Below are 13,356 nucleotides of genomic sequence, written 5' to 3' on the forward strand. Positions count from 1 at the left end.
AAGAAAAAAAAAGCTGCATATAATGCCACTTGGTTGCTAGCATATTAAGTATTTCTGTGAGATCTCCTCCTGAAGGAGGAGCCTATATGTAAAGTTTAGATAACTTTCTTTTTTAACTGATTTTTGTAATAAACGAGTCAATCTTGTGGTTACTTGAAATGTAGCAGTGAGATTTTTAAAAATACAATGCACTGTAGGAAAGAAATAGTTTTCTCCTGAAGAACACAAAATTTGTGTAGTTAGGGGGTTTTTCTTATGATTGCAGACTATGTACACTTGACAATAACTTAACTTTCAACACCCAGTGACATTAATTTCACTTGACTTCCTGTCTTAAGGTCAAAAACATTAATCAGCACTTCTATCATTAGCTCAGTTTCCTTTTCTATTAAGCGATTATGATCACTTACTATTAATGAGTCGTGAAGTTTTAATAAATTTTTGCTAGTGTGAAATTGCTAAACAGTAATTATGGCACATACTGTATGGATGGTTTGTTCCACAATGTACATTTTACTTAATATTGGTTAGAAACATCTACAAAAAACAACAGAAAATAATTAAATAGTTACGGCTGAGGATGCAGAATGGCCTTTTTCACCACATTTATAGTCAATACAAAGACAAAGCAGGTCATTTTTTTTGTCATTGCTGGAATTATTGTATTTCTAGACCTTGTGACTTTGCAATTCTTTATATGAAATGGCACTACCAAGGCTGCTTACTAAACAGGAGATGAAAGAAAATATCACATCTTTTACAAGCTATTGTTTTAACTTGTGTTATATTTCTACTGTTCCGGCATTGAAACAACAAGGTTGAAAAACAAAAGCCAGACCGTTTCTGTTAATACAGAAGATAAATAACACAGCAAATCCCATTTCCAAAAAGTGATGTCTGAATACTCGCTTGGCTTTCCTGGAGCTTGGCACTGCTCAAAGACACATCCAAACAACCAATGCCAGATGCTCGTTTGGAGCTTGGCTGAGATTTTTATTGGTTAACTGACTTTTTAAAACACTCGGCAACCAGGAACTGGACTAATGGTGACTGACAAACTGGAAGGTAACTCTGAACACGGAACATATCAAGAGGATATTTTAAAGAAAATAAGGGAGGTTGCAGCACTAACAGTTTCTCCACTGATTTCCCCCTGTTCCCAATTTTCTGGTTTACTGACAGAGAAAACTATATCTGGTAAAGTCACTGCAAATGTACCTCTGTACTGAACCATATTTTCCGGATCAACCAAATGGAGGAATAGGGTCAACTGAAGCACACTGGCTTTGTTGAGCACTAATTCTGTGGCATTGCACCAATCTCACAGCAGTCAGGTACTTAAAAATATAAGACTAAATCCTTTTCAGCGTTTGTTGCTATATTTATAGTTTAACACATGGAATAGAACTTGTGTTGCCAGTTTTGAAAGCCCTGGGTGGGAAGCCATCTGGGTCAGTGATGTTCCTTTTCAGTAAATCTCATCGAACTGGTGCTGAAAAATTGAAGAAGGTTCAAGAAGAGCCAAAAGGGTGTCTGTGAAAAGCATGGCTAATATTACCTCCCTAAAAGTGCAATCTCATCACAAAACCACTGTGTATGGTCGTGAATACTGACTGTAGAAACCTAATAAGGAACAGAAATTAGAAAATAAAGTTTTCCATCCATAGACAAAACTTTAACAAGGCTGGTTGGCTCTTAAATCTAGACCAGTTCAGAATAGAAAAGTGTCATATTTTTAACAGAAAAGGTAAGTAAACATAGGAACAAGTAAACAAGATTTGTACTGTGTTCTCTATCATTGAACAAAATCTTTAAAACCAGACAAGGTGTTTTCTCCAGAGAAAAGCTGTGTTCAAAGAATGATTCAGTAAAGTCCAACACCTAGCACAGTGCCAGAGGACAGCCTCTTAATCTATTAAACCTATTTCTCTAGTATATAGTTCTGTTGTGTTTGGGTTGTTGCTAGAATAGTCTTTGCACTGCCTTTGAAGATTCTTCGTATTCTAAAATGCAAGAACAAGATGCTATTCTTTTGATTATTTCAACCTTGGAGCAAGCACAGCAGATCTTAACTGGCAGCAGACTTCCTGTGTGGGAAGGCTGGCATTGTGTAGGTCTGCAAAATGTTTCATACAGGTTGGCTACTGTGCTGGAGAAGGATGACACCAGCATGGTGCAGTGAGAGATACTGCTTCAACAAGTATCCTGTCATAGCCCTGTAGAACCAAGAGGCATGATTCACACCTGTATTTCAATTTAAGTCCTGTGTTAGTCTATCAGAAATTTAACAGGTCTTTGCTTTCCGTTATAAAAATGGTGGATGCCCTGGATGGGTACAAAAGAATTTCTTGCATAGCCTAGGAGTAAATAGAAGAAAAATAAAAATCAGCTTCCTATGTCTTCAGCAAAAGCTGTGGCACTGTAAAGAGCAGTTCTGTTCAAAGTACACAGTTGCACCCACTGCTGGGACAAGGTCAAAACTTTATTGGTAGCTGAGTGACCATCTGTCTTTGCAGACATTGGAGTACCATGTCCTTGGAGAGTTGTAAAGCAATATCAGACCATACTGGAGGAGCTGCATTGCTCACCAGAAGCTACTGGGATCCCTGCCTGTATGACTTGTACTGATCTCAGGAAGATTATTAAAACATTAATTCATACCTCTTGTCTTCATCTTCCTGGCCTGATTCTCACAATGTTCATTACTAGGTAATGTACAGTTATAACATCTAAGTTTTACAACTCTCTGAGGATACTTTGGGTCAAAAATGAGCTTGAGATTCCAGGGCACAAGAGAAACATAATTTTTATCTGAAGAAACAACATAGTGTAGAGAGAATTATGACCAGCAAAAGTCATCATAGCCAAGTATCTACTGAAAGCAATTTTACTTTAATTGCAGCTGAAACTGACAATTCCTGAATATGTAGAAAGGTCAGTAATTGCTTTGCAGGGATTTGCAAGAAGACACTGAATGGTGCCTTGGATATATGCACTGTATAGGATTACTAAGAAAGCCCAGCCATGCATATAAGGACATCCAGTTAACTTAAAACACATAGTAACTCCTGTAATCAAATTTGTTTTATAATGATTAAGCAATCTCAAGAATGAATGGATGACTGGGTCATTAGCATATTTCCCTCATTCATTTAGGGTGCCAGGACTCAGCAAGTGTGACTGGTGCTATTGATAGTTGAGGTGCACAACACAACGTTCATATTTACATAGCCATGCTCTGAAAATGCCCCTTGCAGAAGTGGCAGGCAAAGCAGCTGCAGCAACATGTGAGGCTTGAATTAACTGCACAATGACATTTTCAGCACTGTCAAGAGCTCTAAGCTTCTCCAAAACCCATCCTCAGTACCTAGGGACTGCTGAAGATGCAGGCTCAATCCAGTTTCAGAGCTGGCAGTGGTTGCTGGGGGTTCAAAACACTAAAACTGAGCTTGGAAACTTAGAGCACCAAGGATGGCAGTGAGTCTTGGCACACACGTCTTTTAAAGAAAAAACCCCTTGTCTGCAATGGGCAGGTCACAGGACTGCTTTTTATCCATATGTAAAAGGAGATGATAAACACCGTAGGCCTTTAATGGAAAGTTGTCACCGGCCATATGGTGACGTCTGGCTGGGGGGTGAGATTATTCGACCAAGCAAGTGATGCTAGGGCAAAGTCAGAGCTTGTTTCAAAGCTCATTTCTCACGTTTGACAAGGGTTTGTGTTGCCAGCTTCATTGTTTCCTCTCGGTACCTTTGTTTCTTTCTACTATTTTCATGGCTTTGTACTCAATTACTGGATGTCAGAGTATCTCTAGGTTTAAAATAACAGTACATATAAGCTGTAAATTCACATTTTAGAACAGATTTCAAGTTATAATATTCCCTACACTTGCTCAGAGAAAAAGCTCTATATTTTAATCTCCTTCAGTTTTGAAACGCTTTCAGTCCATTAGAGCCACATAAATACAAGGCACAAAACAATAACAGGCTACAAATCAATATATTTGCACAGCCAGCTCTAAATAAATATGATCCAATTGCTGACTTGAAAAACTGAGAATAGTCCAAAGTTTCCAGAGTGAAATACTGGTGGTGAAATAACATTAAACCGTGTGCAGGAAACTCTGACCCTCTTGTCAGGTAGTGTACTTAGTCCAAGGTATAAGAAGGGACTTACCAACAAGGAAGGCCAGTCTTCTGATAAAGTAATGGAACAGTTAAAATATCCCCTGTTGGGAAGTGTGTTCGGCATTATTGTGGACAGTGTGCTGATAAAGTGGGTTGTTAAGTGGAATGAGACACGTTCAGTTCAAATATTCAGCAATGATTAGCAAGCATTAGGCCTAGCAGGAACTTAATAAATAATACACAATAAAATCATAGTCTTCAGCTTGGAAATTGGTACTAAGCATACAGACATAAACATACTCACTGTAATCATGCACGACAGGTATCTCTGCAAGGGAACCTCAGAAAGCCTACAGGAAGAGACAAACCAGAAAGAATGACAACCTCTATTCATTTTGCCTTTTACATCTCACGTGTTTCTGCTCTGCAGCCGGTTTTGTGATAAACAGCAGAGGATGCTTCAAAAGATCATATTTCAAATACCTGGGAAAGAAAAAAAAGTAAGAGAGCGCCATGTTCAATTTCTAATTATAAGCAATAAAGTCTATTGAATTCAAGCCTCAAGTAACAATTTAAAGTTCAAGTCATTTTATACCATGATGTTCCTCTCTTGTTTGGAGTTATCGCTTTCTGACCCTGCTGCAAATGAAGATGTTATTGCATCAACTAGACACAAGTAACAGACACAAGAAGGGAAAGACATATGAGTAAAGGGCGAAAGGCAAAGCAGGTGTGAGAGGAATGGCTCCTCTTTCCCTCTGGGCAAGCAGATGTAGCCTGCTCTTACATATGCAGTTCAAACTCATGCTTGCCCCTTATTCTGTACAAGAAATACATTCTGTCATAAAGTAGATGTGGCCATGTTTCACACTAGTCAAAGTCTATGAGCACATAGAATAATAATTGGTGGATTCGGATTTAAAAATTGGTGTAGGAAATTTGGATTTTTTCTTCTCTCACTTGAGCTTCTCTTTCTAGGGAATTATTCCATCACTTTTGAGGTCCAGAGCCCAAAGACGGTGATCTGAGGCATCAGGTCTCTCCCTAGTGTGGCTGACTCTAGTAGAGACTTCTTGATGTGGAAAAAATTAAAAAATAAAATAAAATAAAATGAAATCAGTTCCCCGGGGTGAAAATGTTGGACTGTTCTATGTGTATTTATACACGTATCTTTACATTTGATGGATTCTGGCCCCACTGTTTCCTACACAAAATATAAAGGTATCTACTGGAAAACACCCTCATAAGTGACCTTAGAGATTCGGTTATTTTTAGCAAAAATAAAGAAAAGCCCCTATATCATTTTAATCTAGCGGATTCTCATTTACAGTATTTATAAGAGCTCATTAGTGCTAAGGCACACGTCTTTGTGTGTGCTCACCCAGCTGCCTTGAGAGGCAGAAAAATGCTGTTAAATCCATTGTATGGATGATAACATAAAGGTTCAAGCAGACTAAATAGGGATTAAATTGAAGTTAGGAGCCAGCCTCTCAGATGGTGATGTACAGTGTTTGCTATCTACACAAAAAAAAAAGATGACTTACTTCAGTTGGCACATTCATTCTGGGCTCCAGAGCTCATTAAGCACTTTTGCATGCTGGAAAGCTCCCTGGGCGGAGTAGAAAGGCACCTGTCTCCCACCTAAAGTGTATCACACTTCAGGGCTAGACGAGAAAACATCTTGACTCTGCCCAGATTCTTGCTGGAAAGCACTGCCGGCACAGGGTGCTGTGCTGGTGCTGCCTCCATTGCCTAATTTCCGTTTCTTAAAGACCTCTGCAAAATATGGGAAACCCAGAGATCACGCTCTGCTTGGCCCAAAAAAGTTCAAATTCCTACTGTGCCCTTCAGAGATGTACAAACCACAGGGCTGTAGCCAAAGCCAGGCTGAGTATGTTGCATTCCTGTGCTGAAGCAATGCTTCTTGAGTGAGTTGTTCTGTCCTTGTAGCTGGTAATCCTCCATGAATTCCTCATCTGAGGGTTTCAGAATTCACAGAAACCACATAGAATTTCCACTGACATCAGGCAGAACGTGTACAAGTGTTAATCAGTATTTTAAGTGCTGTACAAGCTACAGCAAGATTAGGACCACTCCCTTTCTGCCTTCTCCTCAGAGAAAGAATTTGGATGCATTTGAAGTCGACTGACGCCTTCATTCTTAAATTGTTTTATTTCATGTTGCATGACTACACATAAGAGATGGATTGTCTGCAGTGAATTGTGTCTCTGAAAGATTCCCAGAGTGGCTATATCCTACAGAAGATGCAGTTAAAGCGTATTCTAAAATGATAGTCCAGACAAAGAGCGTAACTATCTTTGATGCATATTGCAACCACTTTAGGAAAATTATCTGGTAGCATATAACTCATGTTATATGACAGCATTTTGAAAAGGACAAGATAAAAGGTTAACTCATGAAAATCCATTATTAACAGCCCTTTTTTTTACTTCTCTGAGAGTCTGACCCAGTGACAGAGTAGGTACTATCCTTTCCTCTAAGCTTTATACACTATAGACTCTCCTAGCTTAGTCTTACCTTTTAAATACAGTAGAATAAATATGACCCTATCTATCTTAATAATAATTTGAAAATCTTCACAAGATGACGTCTTTCATCAAGACTATGGGTGATACCATAACAGCTTTAGGAAGTCCCACTGTGTTTATTGACACAGTTCAGATTGGCATAGAGCAGCAATCCCTCAGTGATCCTGGAAGATTCTGTACTGAATGCTCAACAACTAAAATGCATGAACCAAAGATAGTCATAGAACATGAAAATATTGTATTTTCTTGTACAAATATTCTCTTAATGATCCCAGAGGCTTGTGATGCACAAAAATTTTGGCTCTATGTATATGATCTTCATGGAGAAATCATCCCATTTCTGGTGAACCACTGTTACCACACTGGGATAATCCCCACTGTGAACAAGGAAGGGCACTGTCTTTAGTAGTGGAGCTCATCCTGATTTCAACAAAGCAGAGGTCTAGCAGCATGCCCAAACCATCCACTTATCTCTGCAGAAAACAATGCATTGTAGTTCTGGGAAGTTCTCGGTGTTGTGTGAGGCTGTCCTTTTTTTCATAAGATCTTGAATTCACCATCCCTCTCCTCTTCAACGCAGAAGGTTATTAGAACAATTTCCCTTCTGTTCTTTTAATGAAACCACTCATCAGGAATAGTTAATTACAAATCCATTCTTTGAACTCTCAATTTGGAAAAAGAAAGGAATTCCAAGTAGTTTAGCACTCTCAGGAAATGAGGCGAGATGAAAGGACTACAGGCATGATATGGAAATGCATTGTTAAAGGACCTGTGGGACAAATGAAGCCATCAGCCCAAAGAGAGGAGAAGAATCAGTGAGCAAACTTCAGACTGAAGATGATTTTGGCTCAGGTTTGAGACATCTTAAATGCTTCTAATCCTCAGAGGCTAGACATTCAAAGCTAGCTGAAAGCCAGGTCTTCTAGGCACCTGTTATAATTAGTCAGTTTTGAGAAACCAGCCTTGTACTGCTCTCTTCAGCCTGTTTTTTCTCTTGGCCTTTGATTTTGTCAAGTCCCCATGTTCCACCTGTGAGAACGGAGCTGGCTGTTATGCACAGCATTTGTCAGAAAGCTGAGGAATTTTTCTGCACAAGAAAAGCATGGATGCATACACTGGCAAATAGATCCTGGAAGTCACTCCATTTGCAATAGTCAAATCAAGCCTGGAAGCCCAGGATTAATGACACAACTGACAAAAAGTTCTGTCTACCCTTGCTAACAGAAGTAAGTAGACAAATAGGCATAAAACTATATAATTTGTAAGAGATTAAATGCTTTCTTAAAATTTGCAACTAAGAAAGAGAAAAGTAATACCAATAGCAGCAGAAACAGAAGGTTTACCTCCACATTTTTTGTTGGGAAGATTAAATTTAGCAATATTCTCCTTGTGAAATTACTTCCTTCCTCCCCCGATAGTAATTTTCATAGCATGTATCCCCAGGTATGGCTTTGTTTTTCCTGATTAAAAAAGTGCTTGCTGGCATTGGCCAATCTGTTGATCAATAGGTATATCCTTAGTAGCTCACAGGCATTACCCTTTTGTCCTGCATGGAAACTGAGGTTCCATTATTCAGCCATTCATTCTGATTCAAAGCAGCCCCAAATCTCAACCAATTTGCCTATGGATACAGAACAAATGGATCTAAAAAGATGTGACCTTCATATATCAAAACAGCTACCATCTGGAGACCATAAATGTTGTGATTCTACCTAGCATAAGCTTCTGCACAAGCATGCAAATTGATGTCAATTTTGGTAACTTGGGTGTAATGAGGTTCAACAATATTTTAGTAAGATCACTGTTAAAATTATAGCTTACAAGCTGGAAAGTTAGCAACCACCCCCATTCACCCTCAAAAGAAGAATAAAAGGAAAAATAAAAACTAATGAAAAATCCTCTCATATAACTTTTTTTGTTTGACTCCTCTGACTATGATTTCTCAATGGTCTGTGTTCACTGCCCTCATTCTTTGTCACAGTGTGTCACACGTGTCCAGAAGTTTTATATTTCCTAGCAGTGCCTCCAACTCCTAGATACCGTGAGATGAACATTTGAATTAGCATAGATATTCTCCCAAGGAATGCTATGCCACCAATAGCCTTAGGAATTCGCTATGCACCCAACCTCTTAGGAAAGCACACGGACTCATTCCCATGCAGCTAACAGGATGACATCAGGCTGCATGCAGGGAGACCTGGGTCATTGCACTGCATCCTGGCACAGCAGCAAGCCCGGCCTCAGAAGTCGCTGCTCCCCAGCTGCACGTCCCCTCCTGACCCCTGCATCCGACACGCCTCGCTTGTGCCATCATGGCTGTTTGTGGAGCTGAGCCGTAACCTGGATTCCTGACATGAACAGTCTGAAAATAATGTTAATAATAAACTGTTGTATCAACACAGCTGAGGGGTGATGAACTGCAAGAAGGAGGTGGGATTTGGCTGGGGGAAAATATATCTTTGGCCAGCTTTCCCGCTGAAACTCGTGTCTCTGATTGCTCCTCTCAGTTACAGCAGGGGTGTGAGCAAAGCAGCATTGACGGGATATTAAGAAGCTGGTTCGTGGGGACATTTAAACCTTTTATTTCTGTAACTGCTGTGAATTTAAATAGCATACCATTTTCTGCTATATTTTCTTACAGTACCTTTGAGGACGACCGGGAAGGCAATGCTGGATCAGCCTGTGATCTCTGTAGTCCAGTGCCTCGTTGTAGACAAAGTCCTTACAGCCCAAAGATGCAGTTACAAGTGAACCTCCTGCTGGAAAGTTTCTTACCATCTTCAGTGGTTTGAAGGTGGCTTAAGATTATCACAAATACTTTCTTTTACAAATGGGCTCATAGCTAGTTTGCTGTTTTAAAATCATGGTCTGTAACTGATACAAAGAATACAAATAAGAAAAAAATCAGTAACAGGGGCCAGATAAACTGCTGATTTTGAAGCTCAGGTACAGTCTTACATATTTGCATTCTTGTCATTATGCTTTGAGAGGCATAGCTGTGTGTGTGTTTGCATCCACATCTAAGACCAAGGCTTGAAGAGCTGACAAATAGACAAGAAAAAGGAGAAGAAATACAATTACCCTTATTTTACAGATAGAGATCTAAGACAGAGAGAAATGAGGGACCTACCTCAGGTCATACAGGGAGTCAATAACAGGAATTGAACAAAGATTGTTTGAATCCTGCCCAGTGCATTAATATCTTGACCTTTATACCCAGGCATTTCCACTTCCATAGGAAAGAGCTATATAGATGGCTGAGGGAAAGCAGAGCATGAACAATTAATTATGTTTTACCTGCCATTTCTTTCCTTCTCCCAAGTTACCTCCTGCCTTACAGCCTGAATCATGAATTCTTGAAGAATTTTCTTCATGCAGGGAATCTATACATAGATGATAAATATAAGCTGAAGGAAAAATACCAAGATGATAGAGTGGGTGGAGGAGGTTTTCTATGTTATTAATGTATTTCAATATACTTCTCCCTGAGCTCTGTGCAGCTACTCTGAAGCAAGAGAGAAAAGGCCTGAGAGAAAAGGCTTTTTACTCTGGGTGACAACTGCAGGCAGTAGGTGCTGAAGAGTGAGAGAGTATCCCAGCTCTTTAAATAATGACTGATAAAGAGTTTTGTTAAAAATAACAGGAGAAGAAAGACCCTCTGCTTTATTTCTTTCCCTGAGAACTTCCAGGCATTCCCCAGCAGGTGCAAAAGACTCCAGGAGACTTTGGCAATGGTAACTACAATGGTTAGGGGGCCAATGAGGATTTTTTTTAAAGCACTGATGGGATTTAGGAGCATAAGTCCAACTGACAAATATTAAATTCCTTAGGTTTTTCTGAAATGCCACACAACAATTAGCACCTGGAACAGCAGATTTTGTGCATTATCCTTCATAACTGCAAGGGATATTGGATTAGGTTTAAATTTTTATTACACTAAGAGGTTTTTTTACTTGTGGTGGGAACTAAGTTCTGTTCTCTCATCTCTTCAGAGTCCTGGCCTCATGTTTCTAAGGGTTCTCGGGCATGGGGTTGAACTGTACTCTCAGCAGAAAATTACACTTCCGGCCTTCCTCTGTATTCTCTCTGATACTGATACTAGTGACTCTCCACTATCTCCTCAAAAGACGCTGAACTGAATAACAACATATTTAGCCCTCTGTGCTCAATACACTGAATTGTGTTGGGCGCTGCTTTTTGATTTACAACCTTGTGTAAACAAATTCAGCATGAGTTTTAGCTTGCACAATCTCTTTGCTTGCTCTCACTTGTGTGGATAGAAACCAGGAGATATACAAAGGCAATCACAAGTGCCACTGGTTTGAATAACTTGGTAAAAAGTTTACATCTGGCACAAAGGCACACGTGCAAACTGTAGTATCTGCTCCTTGTGTAAAGCAGATTTGGGAACAGAGAATGGTTGCAACAGAAATGACTGCTCAGTCAGTGTCTTGCCCTTCCTGCTGGCAGTCATCTGTACACTGGAGAAAGCTTTGAACAGCTACAACTCAGACACTGATCCCACTAATCCTGCTAATCCCATGCCCCGGTGTGCTCCATTAGCCTGTGAAAAGCAGACTTGAACTTCCACAACTAGTGGCACTCTAAGCTTCAGAGGTGGCTCACACATTTCCCCAGACCCAGCCAGAAGGGAAGCAGCCAAAGAAGCTACACAGCCACTGTGCCCACCCATGGAACAAGCTCCTTGGAGGACCATGGAAGATGGTCTGGTTTGTATCTGCACACCAAAAGTCACTGTTGGTCTCTGTTACAGCTGCAGGTTTACAGATGCACAGATCTGGCCTTCACTTTAGTTCCACTGGTTTCAGCAACAGCTTTTACATGGAGATACATAGCCAAAGTTGACCAGGTACAGCAGCTACAGTACTGGAGTGGGAAAACCATTTTCATTTCTCTTTTGCCCCTCAGTTGGCATTGATAAGCACAAGTGTGTAGTACCTTAGTCCACAAATACTGCCAGCTTTCAATTAAAGATGGAAACATCCATGTGGGAATAGTAAGTGAAAGAATCATTTAATCCTACAGAAACTTGTATGGCTAAAATAAGGAAAGATGCTGTGTGTGAATGCATGTGTGTATATCTGAGAAAAGCCACATTCTTTGTACTGATAAACTTTAAAATATGATTTACTCTGTTCAGGCAGCAGTCTCAGACATCAAAGCTTCAGACTTAGTGCAGTGTCAAAAAACCATGAAGCTTTAAGACTCAACCAAGCATCAACACCAAGCTGAGGCAGAGGCTTTTACTCTTGAGACCGCTGACTGAATGGATTAGATTTAAAAAAAAACAAACAACCCCACAGCTCTCTAAAACTGCTGGTAGAAAAATAAATTACTAAGTGTATGTTTGCTCAAGTATGTCTTTATTTATCCTGCTGCATTCTACACATAATACTTAAACTCACTGCATTTTAAATGGAAGCTAAAAACATCTGTATATGCACTAGTCAATGAACTAATGATAACAAATGCATCCAGTGGAGAAGACAAAGGTTTGTTTTTAATCAGAGAAATGAAACAAAGACCAAGGTAATACTGTATTAGGTATTTTCTCTCGTGCTGCAGAGTGAGTTGGCCTGGAGCCATGCAGCAAGGTACAGCTCTTTCCTCTGTGTATGCATTTTTACATAGCCATTGAAGATTCTTCCAGGGTTATTGTACCAGATGTGTGATCAGGAATGGATCCAACAGCTGGGCAGAGAGAGAAAGTGTTCTGCTGCCAGTGCTGTGGTACATCCTGGTAACTCAAGGACTACAGACCTGCTTAGGTCCTTCTGTCCTGACAGAAGAGCTGTGTCTAAAACTACTGTGGTGCCAAAAGATGAGACCTCCTTGTCCTGAGCTCTGTATGTGGTTGGAAAAAGCTCATTCAGCAAGGAACATATAGATCTAAATAGGGGGAAAAAATCTTTAGAAGTTTTATCATTTCTCTTTTATATACCAAAAATAAATCATGGCAAATCTCCTTATTTAAGGCCTTTCCCTTAATTTCAGTGGGAGTTACATACCTCAGTGGCTCAGAGAAACTGTACCAGATACTCATCCAAGCGTTTCACACAGTCTGTGAGAGATGGGAAATGGCTACAAAGCCCTCTTGTAGGATTAGTGTCATATATTCTCCTTAAAGCTGTGTGGTTTAATCCTTAGGTTTTGAGCCAGCTAGAGAACATTGAGGAGGACACAACTGAACAATTCAGTATTTTGAACTTGTGACACTCTCTGCTCCTAATGTTTCTGTCAGAAAAGGCATGAAGTCAGTTTTATCTGGATTCCATACACTCATATGAGAAGGTGACTGAACTAATGGGGGAACACTTGCTTTCAAACAGCATACTCAGATTTACAAACAAACTGCACCAGCTGGTGGGCTGCAGCTGAAATGATAGTTGGCATTAACACTGCTTGTGCAGCTTATCTACGGGTCTACTTTGAGAGGATTTCATTATTTGGACTAGGATCGGGTTCCTAGTATTGGTCACAGAAAAAGGTTTCCTTCTTTCTATCAAGATTTTACGCACCGATTTCGTGTTAAAGGATGCTGGTTACTCTTTCCCACAGTTTCTTTGTCCTCTCCATGCGCTCACAGATACCATCCTCTCTCTATGTAACTTTGTGGCAAATTTGTTCACTTCAGAGCTTCTCATCTCCAGCCTGCCGA

Source organism: Neopelma chrysocephalum, unplaced genomic scaffold (genome assembly GCF_003984885.1).
Source record: "Neopelma chrysocephalum unplaced genomic scaffold, ASM398488v2 Primary Assembly neopelma1_85, whole genome shotgun sequence".
In the NCBI taxonomy this organism is placed as follows: domain Eukaryota; kingdom Metazoa; phylum Chordata; class Aves; order Passeriformes; family Pipridae; genus Neopelma; species Neopelma chrysocephalum.